Genomic DNA, 16,974 nt, shown 5'->3' on the forward strand with positions numbered 1-16,974 from the left:
TTGCGCATCTTCACGCCTCAGTTCTTTCATAAGCAGTGAATATAATCGCCCTCATTCGTCCCTTATTTTCAGCCGAGGCCGAACTCGACAAACTCAGCCTTTTCGTTTTCGTCGTCGTTCTGCACTAATCTGAAGACTTACTGTCACTTCCGGGCAATAGCTCCAAAAACAAGTGGGTCTTCGATGTGCAAAATGCTGTATAAATACATATACTTTTGTAACCAAGTGTCATGATATAAAACTAACTTTGAATCTGTAATTCAGAACAGTAGTAACGTACATAAGAAAATAACAATTACTTAATAAACAATGACTAAAACAAATTTCTTATTAAATATGAACCTTGAGGTCACATAAATAATTTGAACGAATGACGTTCCAATATGTCACACAGTCCCCCTTGTGTTTCGAGCAGTGGAACAAACGACTCTACAAGCGATCAGACAGTTCTATCTGCGCTTCGCTCGCTGTTACCGTCTACTGCGCATGTGCGCCAGGTATATCCCGCGTGAATGGTGTAACAGGTGTACGTGAAACAGCCAGTAGTTACAGATATGCACGCTTGGGGCGTTGGTGCACAGATATACGGTTTAGGCGCATCCTGTAATACGGGCTCAACAGTATATTCGCTTTTGCTTAATGATGGCTATATGATTTACTAAATGCCAAATGTACAAATCAAAACAATTTATGCCTATGGAAATCAATGACTGCACATGATCTTTCTCGCTGCTTCTTGTTTAGCATCGACCATGACGTCCTCTGTCACTAGTTACACATTCCTCCTGGAGAGACAATGCATCTCGTTTGCGTACCACTTGTATTTACTCGTACAATTTGAACGGTGCTCTGTCGGTGCGCGAGATACGGCGTGGGTGCGCATGGTGGGGGAAGCCGTTGGAGGGAGAAAGGCACGTCACACAGCGCCAGGTCACGAGTGCGTGAACCGCTAATGCCAGTTGGCGACGCTCGCCGACAGCAGACCTGGTCGCTTGCTTGCACCACTTTACTGACACAGGTACGTTATATGCGGGACTTTACGTTTTGCCAGGACGTTGCTACTGCCACACAAGCTCAGTGTGCCGTTCCACGCCATCTATGCATTCCTCTCTAATGTTGTTTCTATTTTCTCTGGGTTTTGTTGTCATTTCTAGCCGAATGCATTTGTAGGATGCTTTCTGTAGCCTTCGGTAGCATTAGTGCGTAACCGAAATTCTAAAGTAATTCTGGTAGGATTAACAACTGCCGTGTGTTTCTATATTGTACTTCTTTGTAAACATATCTCAGGACTTGTTAAGAATTATGGAGGCAATATTAACAGTCGGCGGGAAAATTAACGATTTATTACTAAAAGGTAGAATGAGCGGTGCTGTCATGGTGAAAATTAGTGCTCCTAAAAGAATTACTAAAAACTTTTTCTCAGAGGTTTCCATTCCTTAGAAACCTCGGTAAGAACATATTCGGAGTTAAACAAATTCCTTTATCATGTTTATCAGAATAAATATTATCCGAGGTGATATTACCCTGCAATAAGCATTCACATCTAAAAGATGGATAATATTGTTAACTACATCTTTAACATAGGAGCTGAGGTCTAATGTGTTCCGATGTCAACAACATAATCCATTGTCATTCGCATCGTGCGACAATGCGATACTGACAATATCTCAACAATGGCATGTTGTTATCGTTTCATCCGTAAGACCGTAAGGTTCAAATGGCTCTAAGCACTATGGGACCTAACATCTGAGGTCATCAGTCCCCTAGACTTGAACCTAACTAACCTAAGGACATCACACACATCCATTCCCGAGGCAGGATTCGAAACTGCGACCGTAGCAGCAGCGCGGTTCCAGACTGAAGCGCCTAGAACCGCTCGACCACAGCGGCCGGCCTATCATTCGTATGAACGCTGGCGAGAGAAATGGGCGGTGAGACATTGCTTGTAACAGTTTCTCCTTAAGTGAAAAGTTACGACAAATTAATCGGTAAAAATACACTTACAAAATACCAGTTGATAGGTTCTTCATCTACGTGAGTGGGTTGCACGTAGAAGGAATACAGTCTCGTTGTAAAGCGCGTTCAAAATTAGTGGCGACTTTTCGCAGTCCAGTACGCAGCGGCTGGCGGTTAGCGTAGTTGCCAGCTAACTTCACGGCGTGACCGCCAAGCCGGCCTATCTGCAATCTTTCTCAAACGATTAAGGAAACTACTCGTGAATAAACTCTGATTCTCGTACACCTCACAGCTTCATTCGTGAGCTTCGTGATGAACTGCCTATCATTACGTTAATGGTCACAGTTATTGTGATATTTCGATGTTAGGAAACTAGAGTTTTTTTGTGACAAATATGGGTAGCTATGAACTGTCCTTTAGTGCGTGTTAGATCACATGTAGCTGCGTATGAAATTTAGATAACATATTGAATTATTCTTTAAACTTAAGACGATATCGCTATCTGTCTCCAGTGTCGTGAAAATGGAATGTATGTATAGAGCTCTGTCACGAACACTCGCGTCGGTGAAAAAGCCAGAATAAAATATTAATAAACACCTCCGATCTCATAAACGGTCAGAGATACCGAAACAAGCTTTTTCCAAATGATACCACGCAAAGATGAGAGTATTTTGCCATATTAGTGATATGCGAAACTTCCATATATAATTAACATACACTGTTTTTAGCCATCTTCCACTTATTATTATTAATGTTATTGCACAACCCATGTTTCTGGTTATAAGCCCCTTTTTAAGTACTTTACTGATTACCAAAGATGATAATACATAGATAAACATGATTACAAGGCAAAGATAATCTCTACTTCTTAGGTATCGATCCATAGTTTAATGTACGCTTAAATCATTCTTTAACAAATTGCATCCATTTTTACACATTCACCAATTATACTACAATGACCGAACTAAAGTTATGCATCAGCTAAGATATTTTTTGACTACGATGGACAGGGGTCGTAAGTTTTGCTTCTATGCTGGGGTTGTGATCTCATCTAAAAGAGGTGAATAACTGAATTGGGTTTGTTTCTTTAATAATAGGTGTGGGGATATACACATCTGTGGCAGCGTGGAGTTTTTGGCTTGCACAAAAGTTCTGTTACCTCAGTGTTACACGTGTTTACCTTTTTCCAATGGAACATTTCTTTGTACCCAGAGCAAAACATTCGCTTTCCTCCAAGTATTATTGAAGCTTCATCCATCACGTCGGAGTGGTATGGCACATTGTCCATTACTATTGTCGAATTCGGAGGAATATTATGCGGAACAACATTATCTTCACACCCTTTGAACGTGTTCTTGTACGACCACTTTTATTGCGAATCTCGTGTTCAGATGGTTCAAATGGCTCTGTGCACTCTGGGACTTAACTTCTGAGGTCATCAGTCCCCTAGAACTTAAAACTACTTAAACCTAACTAACCTAACTAACCTAAGAACATCACACACATCCATGCCCGATGCAGGATTCGAACCTGCGTCCGTAGCGGTCGCGCGGTTTCAGACTGTAGCGCCTAGAACCGCTCGGCCACCGGCCGGTGTGTTCAGATGCACTGTTTTTATTAATGCGACGCCAACACAGAACACTAGTCCAATACGTGATTACTGCAGAACACTTCAGCACTAGAAAATATCACTTTCCAACGAGACCTAATGAACGTAGGTGCATCCAATGCGCGGCACGACATGATAGCGTAGCGTTTATCCACGGCGTGGCAAGAGGGGCGCTTTAGCCGGCTGCTGTGGCCGAGCGGTTCTAGGCGCTTCAGTCTGGAACCGCGCGGCCGCTACGGTTGCAGGTTCGAATCCTGCCTCGGGCATGGATGCGTGTGTCGTCCTTAGGTTAGTTTAAGTAGTTCTAAGTTCTAGGGGACTGATGACCTCAGATGTTAAGTCCCATAGTGCTCAGAGCCATATGAACCATTTGATTTTGTTGCCATTGCACGCACACCGTCCCTTCTGGACACAAAATGGTTCATATGGCTCTGAGCACTATGGGACTTAACATCTGACGTCATCAGTCCCCTAGAGCTTAGAACTACTTAAACCTAACTATCCTAAGGACGACACACACATCCATGCCCGAGGCAGGATTCGAACCTGCGACCGGTGCGGTCACGCGGTTCCAGACTGAAGCGCCTAGAGCCGCTCGGCCACCCCCAATGACAACGAATCGTCCTCTAGAAACCGGTCCTCCAAATCTGGTATGCGCACAGTCCGCCACCTGGCTGCACGTTCGTCGATCTGAAAGGTTCCGTGATCACACGAATGCCCAAAAAGGGCTTTAAATGATCTGTGATGTGGTTGTTGTCTGTGAGGGTACTTTTTTGTTATAGCCGTGCTGCTTCTCGACCGTTTCCATCTGCTTGGCCGTACACAAACACCATATCGGCTTGTTCCCGAAATTACACCGGACCATTCACCTGCTACAGTACTCTGCGTCAGTCACACAGCCTGCAACGCAAAAGGAACACAGGGCACGTGGTGAGAGCAACCTGCATTCGTCAGCGTCTAATACCGTGGCAACGATGCAGTTTCGAATACATGCTTGTAGGACCTTTCTTACTCCGTTTTCAGTCAGGAATCCGTCCCTGCATTTTTTCAGTTTTGTTAATGTTCTCCTCGTATACATTCGAATTCCCGCGGACAGTCGGTCAATTTGAGGCCGCTGTCTTTACTAACAGCCTAAACGAAAGAAGGAAGATTAGGCTTTAAGGTCACAGCGACGACAAAGTCATCAATGACGAATCTCAAGATTGGAAATATATCGTCTGCACCGTCTCAAAGGAATCTTCCTGGCAATCGTCGTAATTGAATTAGCGAAAATAAGGAGAAGTTAATTCTCCGCAGTCGGGCAGGGATTTGAACCCTGCTCCATCAGAATGTAAGGCCAGTGTCGTAAGGGGGCCACACACGAAGGGCACATCGCAGCGACCCGTCTACAGGCCGTGGGATGCGTCCGGAGGTCGCAGGTGTGTAAAATATCAGGTCACGCGATTGATCTCTTATCGCGTGGAATTCTCATGCGATGTGATGAATAGCATGCGATATGTGGCAATATGGCTGCTATTCGATGTAACGGAAACGAACAAGTAACTTATTCCTCAATTTATAAACTAGTGGCCGGCCATAGTGGCCATGCGGTTCTAGGCGCTTCAGTTTGGAACCGCGTGACTGCTACGGTCGCAGGTTCGTATCCTGCCTCGGGCATGGATGTGTGTGGTGTCCTTAGGTTAGTTAGGTTTAATTAGTTCTAAGTTCTAGGGGACTGATGGCCTCAGATGTTGTCCCATAGTGCTCAGAGCCGTTTGAACCATATAAACTAGTGTATGACATGTTTGTGGTAGAGCTTGCGCATCAAAATAGAACATGGGATTTTTATACTGTAGGCTGAATTTCAGCATGCCACTCAACTCAAGCACTGAACGATAACAGCGTTACTAACGTAGACTGAAGTAAAATCAGTAGAGGCGGGTGATCGTACCCTGAGAAACTATTCCGTACTAGTCTTTTGCAGCCCTTTGCACGTTTCCAGGAACAGATAATATACGTCTTAGTGGATGAGCAGTGCGTGTTTCATGCTGAAGGAGGTGAGCGAACAGACATTTGTGTCTAAATTTCTAAAATACTTCGCATTACTCTAATCATATTGGACCCTCATGATCTCTGAAATAATCTGCATACCATTTTAGATTGTTAATAATGGCTATCGGACACAAAAAGCATTTCAGTTACGGTACAGTATCGGTGTGCAACCATAAAAGACGTTTCATTCTTATTTATTTATTTATTAGCTGTTGGTTTCGTGACCCTACGATCTCTCTACGTAACGACAAAAACTTGACTGGACAACGTAACTCAGTAACCTGAATCGTAACACTGTTCGGAAGAACTAATTTCTCAATAATGTAATACTTGAAGAACGGCATCAGTCTTCTTCTTTCTCCCAGAGTGTCGCCTCTCTTCGGAGGTTGGCTATCGTTCTGGCTAGTACTGTTTTTGACCTTGCGGGTCTAAAAAATTGTAGGGAAATGTGCGCAAACCACTGTCTCAAATTGTATAGCCATGATGTTCATCCTTTCCTTCCAGCTTTTTGTTCCATTGTCAGTTTTAAAATATTGTGTCTATCCTTACTTTTTCGCCCAAGTACATCTTCTTTGGTAATTTTTTGTGTACAAGACACTCGGCAATACAGCCGCATTTTGAATGCCTGAATCTGTTTCATTATTGCCTTATTGTCCATGTTTCCACTCCTCTGAAGAATACAGGGTTTGAATAACAATCATTCGGACTTCTTAGGTCCCCGTAAATGATCAGACAGTTGGTCAATCTTTGGTATGTCTGCCAAATATTTGAATGTGTACAGTGTTGTTTGACGAGTTTGCCAAACATAGAGCGTGTTCGAGAGAAATATTGATTGACGGAAAATTTAGTAACTGTAGGATGTTGTTTATGTTGATGTTTAGCCCATATGTTTAGTCAAAAATAGTTTCAGTGTGTCTCGAGCTTTTACAACTATGGAAACTACAAAATAGCACTGAGAATTATCAGAATTATCGAGGTGTCGCATCGTTCCCAACCGTATAATACGCAGGAAGAGGTTGAGAAGAAAATCAATAGTCCAAGCACACAACATACAAACGAGAGTGCAATTAAATTGAAAAAAGTCCAAGATGTAAGCTATATGTTCCCAAATTGTGGTACTTCCATAAACTGTCATTTGAGGACCAAGTAGTAAGGAATAAATTTTCGTATATGTGTGCCTTGTTTTTCAGTGTGATGGGGCAGTAACTCTAAACAAGTTATTAAAAGTTTCACTGGGCGTTCGAAAAAAGTCTATGTAATCATCAGGTTTCAAGTGTGACATTTCCTTTAACGGGTTTTCATGTGTATATTACCCCCTCATCGTAAACCATTCGTTGGACCAGCGCCGTGTTTTCTTCTTCTTCTTTAAACACAGTGTCAGAGTCAACGTTCGATATGCTTTATCTGCGTTTGTAACCGTTCCCACTAGTGGCAAATTACAACATACACGAACAGTATGTTAAATGGATAGATAACAGCGAATTTGACAGCTAAGCCTGATCGTGTACGGGGGCCTTCAGTTACAAGTTTAAATTACGGTTGGTAAAAAACAACCTCAATGTATTTTTTTTAAAAAAAAAGCAGTTCTGGGGCCACGCAGGCGAGCAGCGAGTTGCCAGAGTGTGTCTGATGACTCACGATGCTAAGAATGATTGTCAGTAAATATCTGCAAACTGCAGAGTAACAATTACTGAAAGTACTTCACGTAGCCAGTAGAACGTTTTGACCAGCCTGAATTGAGGGATCAGAATTTCTTAACATGTTTTTGGTCTGCTTATCCTCTGAATAAAATAAATAATGTTTTTCACTTATGAACAAAAACCTCAACTTTTGAAGGAGGGTCATGAATTTGCTGCCGTTCTTAAAGTATCCTTATCAGACATAGATAATCGTATTCCTTTGCGCAAGCGGCAGTTTCAACAACTGTTGACCTCTTTCCTCTAGCAACACACTTTGGTCATGAATATTCTGTCCTCTGGCGAAAACCGCATACCATCGTATAAAAATTGCTGCTTCTGAAAGCTTCTCCTCATTCCAAATAAAATCATGTGTCTCGATCTGTGCTATAAGAATTATTTTCGTCTACAAAAAAACATGAAGCGCTTAGTGTATAAATCAGTTTAACATCAGTGTGTTATTTTATGAAGTCAGTTATACGCCAAAAGCAGGTGTTTGAGGAGTAGTTTTAGACCAGTGTTTCGAGACGACCAAAAATGAAATTGACTTGATTTTGGGAATATATGACGTAGGTATTCAGATAGAGGATGGTGCAGAATGGTGAGGGCTATTTGCTGTAGGTTGTGAGGTAGTTCAGAAAGATGCAAGTTTTGCAGGATAAACGTACGAAACGGATTATATCTTCAGTGGTGGGTGCAGAATGGAGGGAGTCGTTTTTGTGGAGTGGTGTACCAATGGTGCGTATGAGGACGGTGCTGTCAGGTTTTAGGGGAAAAGGTTTAGATCTGCATTTCTGGGGGGTACGCGGGGTGAGGTTGGTCGGAGGTGTAGCGGGTAGTTGGGAGTTGAGATATGGGCATTGTTTGTGAAGGTGGCTTTTGCTTGCAGTGACGACAGGTAGGTGGGTGTTTACAATTTTCTGTCAGATTGGTCGTTGACTTCTGTATGCTTTGTGTAGGGGATTGAGACGCTTCTGCAGGATGCTTCCAGCGGTAAATCAAGGCCCCATGTCTAATGAATTTGTGGACGACGTCGGGTGATTATTAAGAAGCGAGGTCCATTAATACTTCGGATGAGTAGTGCTTGCACGCATCGATTCCTGGTTGCGAGCTCACTTTCGATTTCTTCGTCTGTATAGCCTATGTTAAACTTCTTTGATATTGTTGGGTATGTTGTGGAGTCGGCATGGAGACTGCGGCTGTTAAGGAGGATTTGTGAAGGTCGTTATGGAAGTGTTTCCTCCAAAAGAGGGGATAATTCGGAGGAAGCATAAATGGGAATGAGGATCCTTAGTTTTAACGACGATGGAATACATCTTACGGATGAGTTGCTGGACTTTATTGCTGGTATGTACCACTGAGGAGTATCTTAACATTTAAAAATTTACATCACATCTGCAGAGCAAAAAGGGAGAGGAATATACTTAGTTTTGGAGTTCTGGGTTGAGTGCGACCTGCATGTCGTTAATATCTGGAGCAGGTATCTGCTTCCTTTTAGTTTCATTCTGACTCTCACTGTCCACGCTAGGCCATTTGCTAGTTTGAGTGACATGTTTAGGTTCGGTGTGGAAGGGAGGTTGTGGGCTGACTGGGGTAGGGAATGTTTACCTGCTCGTGTCGCAGTATGCGTCGTAGCCGGTGGTGTGGCTGACGATGTCGGGGCTGTTCCTGGTGATGGTGTGGCTGTTGCTGATGACGCTGCGATAGCTGATGGCGATGGTGCTGTCCTTTGGCGACCGTTGGTGGTGCTGGAGTGTTGTCAAAAGGTCCTGCGAGCGTTCGACGCATATTTGCTGCCAGTGTTGTTGTCCAGGTAGCAGATGACGTCTTGGAGATTGCGGCTGTAGTTATTGTGGCAGCAGTTCCGGGCGGTGTCCTCATTCTGAACCCTTCGTCGTCGTGTAGCTGTCCGGCGATGGAGGTAGCATCCGTCCGCGACAGAACCTGACGACTCAGCGACGATTTTGTTTACACTTCTGGGTGTGTGTAACGGCAGCGGTGACAGTCCGATGCGATAACAGAGTGGTTTTAACTAAACAGATTCCAAATCTAGAGGGGTAGCCTCTAGCGCTTCGTCATTGTGAGTTAAAGAGACTCCAGTCGTTGCTGTGAATACGCCTCTTGTCCTCTTCTGTATATAAATTCGAGTCGCCTCCTCGCGTCTATCTGTACGTGTAAGCTAATCTCAGGAAATGGCGCAAGGATTATGATCCAGTTTTCACTTATAGATACGCTGATTCATGAGGGAGGTTTTTTATATATAATTTACAAATATTTCACACAAATTGCCGGAGTTATGATGAATTAAAGTTAAGTCGTGAGAAGGATTATACTGTCACCTACCGAAAGCGGTTGGAAGACGAGAAAACAAGTGTCTTGAATTGGCAGAAAGCGTGACCTAGGGCGCATATCGTTTTATTAAGGAACTTTTGGGTGACGTGAGAGATATTAGCTGTGAATGTTGCTCAAGTCAACACAAGCTAGCCGGCCGCTGTAGCCGAGCGGTTCTAGGCGCTTCAGCCCGGAACCGCGCTGCTGCTACGGTCGCAGGTTAGAATCGTGCCTCGGGCACGGATGTGTGTGATGTCCTTAGAACTACTTAAACGTAACTAACCTAAGTCTAGGGGACTGATGACCTCAGATGTTAAGTCCCATAGTGCTTAGAGCCATTTGAGCCATTTTGAACCAACACAAGCTACAATATTATAGTGACATACGTCCAGTGGAAATGAAAAACAAAAAGAAAATTCCGTCTCATTTGGGTAAGTTTGTGGTTATCGTATTCATTCATTTACGTAACGTACATTACGTGTCTTGCGTGCAATGAAAGAAGTCATCTTTGAACCAACTGCCAGCGGAGCGTTTTTATTTTACGGTCTTCCTTGGAATAACGCCGTAAGTAAACGGTTTCTGACCTCTTCCCCCCCCCCCCCCAACTAACGACCTTGGGCCTACATTTTCCCTCGTTTCTGGTATCATCCGATAGTTTCCACTATCACTGCGGGTGATTTTCCACCGTTGCAAGCAACGCCTGAGCCCTTTCCTGCTGTTACTTAGCTGCCTTGGAGCAAGTACTTAGCTGCCCTGGAGCAAGTGTGTCGGAGTCTTCTCCCTTGTAGCCTCCACTACAAGTACCGTTGATAATATCCGTGATTTGTCGCCTATTGTGACTCCTGCTGCGGAAATTGTTATCCGAGAGCTGTCTCCCGCTGTCTCTGAGATCCATTCTGATTGCCCTCCTTTAGGCAGTTGGCACGCATTGTACAGTGACACTCCTGTGAGGCAGGCATCTGACCCCGGGAAGTCACATATTGCTACGAAACAGCTAGAAGATCTGCTTACGCCGCCGACTACAGAGGCTATTATGCCTCGCAGCAGCGATAATATACCACGTGTACAGCCGGAACGTGCAACCTAGATCAGAGATTCAGTTGCAGACAGTACTGATCCCCCACTCTCGGATTCGTTATTGGACAGCGTGATGAACTCTGACGGGCGACTGGTGGATATGTCGTGCTGTTCTGTTGTTCCATCTGTGTTCTTTATTCTTTCGATTGATGTAGTATTCCTTCTAGTGTAATAGATTTTGCTATTCACATACATTGAATCAAATATAACAGTAATGATGATAATGTCTGGCAATGTTATCCGACAAGATAAAGAATGCAACCTATAACACTAGATTGCGTACTCACGGCAGTTCTGCTTTGTCGTTTTTGGTAAGACTTGGAAAAACAGAAAAAATAATCGATGATCGCCGATGCGTCGGTTCTCGATTGTGTTCATGAGACGTACGGTTTGATTACGCGAAGGTAGTTTCGTGACTGACCTTTGACCCAGATTGCCTTTATGCAATCAGAATCTTCGATGAAAATACCTAAGGGAGCTATCTGAATAATGGAAAAAAATGGAAATGAATGCAAAACAGTGAAATTTTGTAAAAAGTTATCAGAATGGAAATTGAACACATTAATGTCCTCCCGAATACAATCGAGATACCGCGATGAAGAGCGAACCTGTAACAAAGCTTACATACATTGAAAAATCATGGTGGGTTTAAAGAAAAAAATAAGCAGAGATTCTCTGTAAAGTGAAGCATCAATATATTCTCAAGGAACAAGGACGTTAAACTAATAGACATTTAAAAAAATACAATGAATACGGAACTTACATTTTTATGTTTCTCTCATACATGGAGCAGTTCAACAATCGCTGCTACTGCCTGTCCGAGATTTCTAAAAATTAAATGTTCTGGCGTTCGCATAAGTACTTTTTAGCGTCACAAAGTTTACCGAAGCGTTTTGCTTGGTGATTTACATGGTTTTTGACACTAAATAAAATGTAACCTGTAGCGGTGCTACACAACACGTCTTAACAAGTTGGTGACCAAACGTTAAAAGGTAATGAAGTCTCTAGAACATTTCTTTACAAATGATGGATTGTTCTTTCAAATGTTTCCCAGCTTATTGCTATCGAGCGCTGTGGCAATGATTTAAATATCTGCGCCCAGCAGGTCATATTGTTTATCTGAAATATTTTAACGCTGGACGCGCGTCTTGGTGTAGGTGCACATTTCCTTTCTTTTACGACAAATATCTCATTTGAAAAGTATCTGAAATCCAATAATATTACATCCTGCAAGATGATTTATTTACCAGTTTCCCTCTCATTGAACAATTATCCCCCACGAATGTGTGGACCAGCATCACCTTCCAGGTTCTACCAATGGCCGCGGACTCTTACAGGTACAGGGCGGTCAACAATTCGATTTCCACTAAACGTCTTGTTTATGCAGATGACTTGGAAATCGCAGATCAAAGGAGGACTTTCGAGGAGATAGACCAGAAGATCGAGAAATCACTCAATGCCTTGTCAGAATAATTCCCTTGAGCCGAACCCTCCGAAGGGTCAAGTAACTTTCCACTTTCGATCTCGGCCAGCGAAGCGAAAGCTCAACGTTTCCTGGAATAATACCACACTGGAACACACAGGAGCAACCACTACTATGCAGTTTTGTCAAATAAAGACAAGGTTGGAGATTTGATGCTCCCCTTCCACCTCATGAGTTTTTCCTCCAGGGCTCCCTCTTTCCCTTCTCTCCCTCCTAACTTCCTTCCCCCTCCTCTCTTCCGCTCCTCCCCCCCCCCCCCCCCAAGGCTTCCTCACCCAACCCTACCCTCTCTCCTCCCCCTCTCTTCTTCTCTCCCACCGGCGTCCTCCCCACCTCCATCCTACCCTCCCCTATTCCCTGTGGCACCCCCCCCCCCCATTTTTTCGTGCAATAGTGTGTGCAGTGCGTCTAAGATCCTCGTCAGTGTTTTCTGTGCAGTGTTTCTCCGTTCCAGTGCACTTGTGTCTCTTCCGTGTCCTCCATCGTTCGACAGTATACTCATTGTGCCTTTGTGTGCGGTTGCACTTTCTTATGAAATTCAGTGTCTTCAGTTCGAATGTCTTCGTTATTATCATTATGTGTGTCGCCTGTTTTTTCATATTCATATTTTCTGTGTATCAGTCTAAATGTTATCTGTTCTCTGGTTTTCTACGACCGAAGAGCGGCGTAGATAGGCCGCTGCCGGCCTAACTTTTGTACAAGGTTTTAAAATAACAATAAAGAAAAAAAGCCTTCGTCAGTCCTCGTCTGGGTCACTTGAAGATGGCTGGCAGTTGTCCAGCCGAAATATCGTGCAATGAAGTTTATTTCGACCGGCTGCAAGTCCGAAATCTCTTTGAACAGGTGTGAAAATTATCGAATATCAGTTTAATAAGTCACGGTAGCAAAATATTAACACGAATCCATTACAGAAGAATGGAAAAACTCTTAGAAGCCGACCTCAGGGAAGATCAGTTCGGAAGAATTGTAGGAAAACGAGAGGCAACACTGACCACAGGACTTATAGAACACAGGTTAAGGAAAGGCAAAGCTACGTTTCTAGCATTTGTAGACTTAGAGAAAGCTTTCGACAATGTTGACTGGAGTACTTTCTTTCAAATTCTGAAGATAGCAGGGGTCAAATACAGGGAGCGGAAGGCTATTTACAATTTGTAAGAAAGCATATGGCAGTTATAAGAGTCGAGGGACATGAAAGGGAAGCAGTGGTTGAGAAGGGAGTGAGACAGTGTTGTAGCCTCTCCCCGATGCTGTTCAATCTGATAACTGAGAAAGCAGTAAAGGAAACAAAAGAAAACTTTGGAGTAGAAATTAAAGTCGAGGGAGAAGAAAAAAAAACTTTGAGGTTTGCCGATGACATTGCAATTGTGTCAGAGACAGCACAGTACTTCGAAGAGCAGTTGAACGAAATGGGCAGTATCTTGAAAGGAGGATATAAGATGAACACCAACAAAGGCAAAACCAGAACAATAGACTGTAGTCGAATTAACTCAGGTGATACTGAGGGAATTAGTTTAGCAAATAAGGCACTTAAAGTAGTGAAAGAGTTTTTTTTTATTTGGGAAGCAACATAACTGATGATGAGGATACAAAATGTAGACGGCCAATGGCAAGAAAAGCGTTTCTGAAGAAGAGAAACTTGTTAACATCGAGTATAGATTAAGTGCCTGGAAGTCCTTTCTGAAAATATTTGTATGGAGTGTAGACATGTATGGAAGTGAAACTTGGACGATAAACAGTTTAGACAAGAAGTTTTTGAAATGTGGTGCTACATGAAGATTAGAAGGGTATATCACGTAACTAATGAGGAGGTACTGAATAGAATTGGGGAGAAGAGAAATATGTGGTGCAACGTGACCAAAAGAAGGGATCAGCAGTAGGACACATTCTGAGGCATCAAGGGATCACCAATTTAGTATTGGAGGGAAGCGAGGACGGTAAAAATCGTAGAGGGAGACCAAGAGATGAATTCACTAAGCAGATTCATAAGGATGTGGGTTGCAGTAGTTGCTCGGAGATGAAGAGGCTTGCACAGAATAGAGTAGCATGGAGAGTTGCATCAAACATCAAACCAGTCCTTGCACTGAAGACTACAACAACAGCATCATTTTAATAGAATCAACTGTGAGTTATTAGTGAAGCATTGTAAACCAACCAAACAAACACGGAAAAAATCAAAATTACTGAATCAGTAATGTACTTGAAAGAGGGCTTATAACCTGAATCATAGGTTCTGCCGTAACCATACTAAAATTTGTGAAACAAGGCGGAAGACAGTGTTTGCTTTACTAATTGTTTGATAAGTTGCACAAACTTTCAGCAACGTTTGAAAGGTCCCCACTAATACTGTATTGTGTGGAGATGTTTCACGCTGCGGTGACTAATTAATGAGTTTCTCAACAAAGTTAATGTATCTTTGAACACTTAATTTAAATTTACATCTATTTATTTCTCCCCCATTGCACCAGCTGTTAGCGCTTCTTTCTGCCCCTTTCGGGTATGGAGACTGTATGTTCCTAGGTTTCTCGCTAAAAGCTTGGTCTTGAAACTTTGTAAATAGATAATACGATAATGTTCTTATGCCTTGGGCAAACACAATTTTTCATTTTTTACTACCCACTACTATCTTCAGCGGCTTTTATGTATTATCTTATTATTACAAACTCGTGTTCACAAGTCTGTTTGGTACACTACGTGATCAAAAGTATCCGGACATCCCCAAAAACAGACGTTTTTCATATTAGGTGCACTGTGCTGCCACCTACTGCCAGGTATTCCGTATCAGCGCCGTCAATAGTCATTAGACATCGTGAGAGAAGAATGGGGCGCTCAGTGGAACTCACGGACTTCGAATGTGGTTAGATGATTGGGTGGCACTTGTGTCATACGTCTGAACGCGAGATTTCCACACTCCTAAACATCCCTAGGTCCACTCTTTCCGATGTGATAGTGAAGTGGAAACACGTACAGCACAAAAGCCTACAGGCCGACCTCGTCTGTTGACTGACAGACCGCCAACAGTTGAAAAGCGTGGTAATATGTAGTAGACAGACATCTATCCGTACCATCACATAGGAATTCCAAACTGCATCAGGATTCACTTCAAGTACTATGACATGCGGGAGGTAAGATAACTTGGATTTGAGCGGCTGCTCAAAAGCCACATATCACGCCGGTAAATGCGAAACGATGCCTCGCTTGGTGTAAGGAGCGCAAACAAGGACAACTGAACAGTATAAAAACGTGTGGAGTGACGAATCAGAGTACACAATGTGGCGATCCTGTGGCAGGGTGTGGATATCACGAATGCCCGGTGAACGTCATATGTCAGCGTGTGTAGTGCCTACAGTAAAATTCGGAGGCAGCGGTGTTATGGTGTGGTCGTGAGTTTCATGGAGGAGGCTTGCACCCCATGTTGTTTTGTGTGACACTATCACAGCACAGGCCCACATTGATGTTTTAAGCACCTTCTTGCTTCCCACTGTTGAAGAGCAATTCGGGGATGGCGATTGCATCTTTCAACACGATTGAGCACCTGTTCATAATGCACGGCCTGTGACCGAATAGTTCCACGACAATAACATTCCTGTAATGGACTGGCCCGCACAGAGCCGTGACTTGAATCCTATAGAACGCCTTTGGGATGTTTTGGAACGCCGACTTCGTGCCAGGCCTCGCCGAACGACATCGATACCTCACCTCAGTGCAGCACACCGTGAAGAATGGGCTGCCATTCCCAGGAAAGAAAGTATGCCTGCGAGAGTGGAAACTGTCGTCAAGGCTAAGGTGGGCCAACACCATATTGAAAACATGGTTCAAATGGCTCTGAGTGCTATGGGACTTAACAGCTGAGGTCATCAGTCCCCTAGAACTTAGAACTACTTAAACCTAACTAACCTAAGGACATCACACACATCCATGCCCGAGGCAGGATTCGAACCTGCAACCGTAGTGGTCGTGCGGTTCCGGACTGAAGCGCCTAGAACCACTTGGTCACCCCGGCCGGCCCACCATATTGAATTCCAGCATTACCGATGGAGGGCGCCACAAACTTGTAAATCATTTTCAGCCAGGTGTCCGGATGCTTTTTATCACATACTGTATTTTCAGCACAGCTATAATTATTGCCTTCCTGTGTGACATGTTTTGTAGATGTCGCTTTTTCGTGCTTCTGGAGAATGTTTTCGTGAAGCTTCCTAATGCACACCGTTTGCAACTACCAAATAGCAGTATGTAATAATAAGATAATAAATAAAAGCCACAGAAGACGGAGAAACTTCTGCTCAACATGTGCGGGTCGTTAAACAAGGAAAATTGTCGTTGCTCAGGGTAGAACCACATTTCCTTATCACATGTCACGAAATAAACACGGCAAAGAAAAGAGCTTCGACCACAATACGATATGTAACTAGGCTTTCACGGGACTCTTTGTGTTTATTATGCTCAAGCTTCTTCCAGTTCAGCATCTTTATTACGCCCTACTATGGGTAAAACAAACCTGTGGCCATTCGTGCTACCCGTCTTTGTATATTGTCAATATCTTTTGTTAGTCCTATTTAGTGCAGGGCGTTAAAGTGTTTCGTAGTCAATGTCCTATGTAGAGTGATAGCGTTTTCCTAGGTATTTCCAGTGAACTGAAATGTGCCACCTGATTTACATACGACTAACACTATGTGGTCGTTCCGTTCCATACTCTACTAATTGTTACGTCCAGGTGGAGAAGAATTGGCTAAATTGTACCACTTTTGAGATTTCCTTATTATGGCCTAAACAGTAAGTTAAAGAATTATTTAAACAATGCCTTCCTCATCTGC

This window comes from Schistocerca piceifrons, chromosome 7 (assembly GCF_021461385.2).
Source record: "Schistocerca piceifrons isolate TAMUIC-IGC-003096 chromosome 7, iqSchPice1.1, whole genome shotgun sequence".
Taxonomy (NCBI): Eukaryota; Metazoa; Arthropoda; class Insecta; order Orthoptera; family Acrididae; genus Schistocerca; species Schistocerca piceifrons.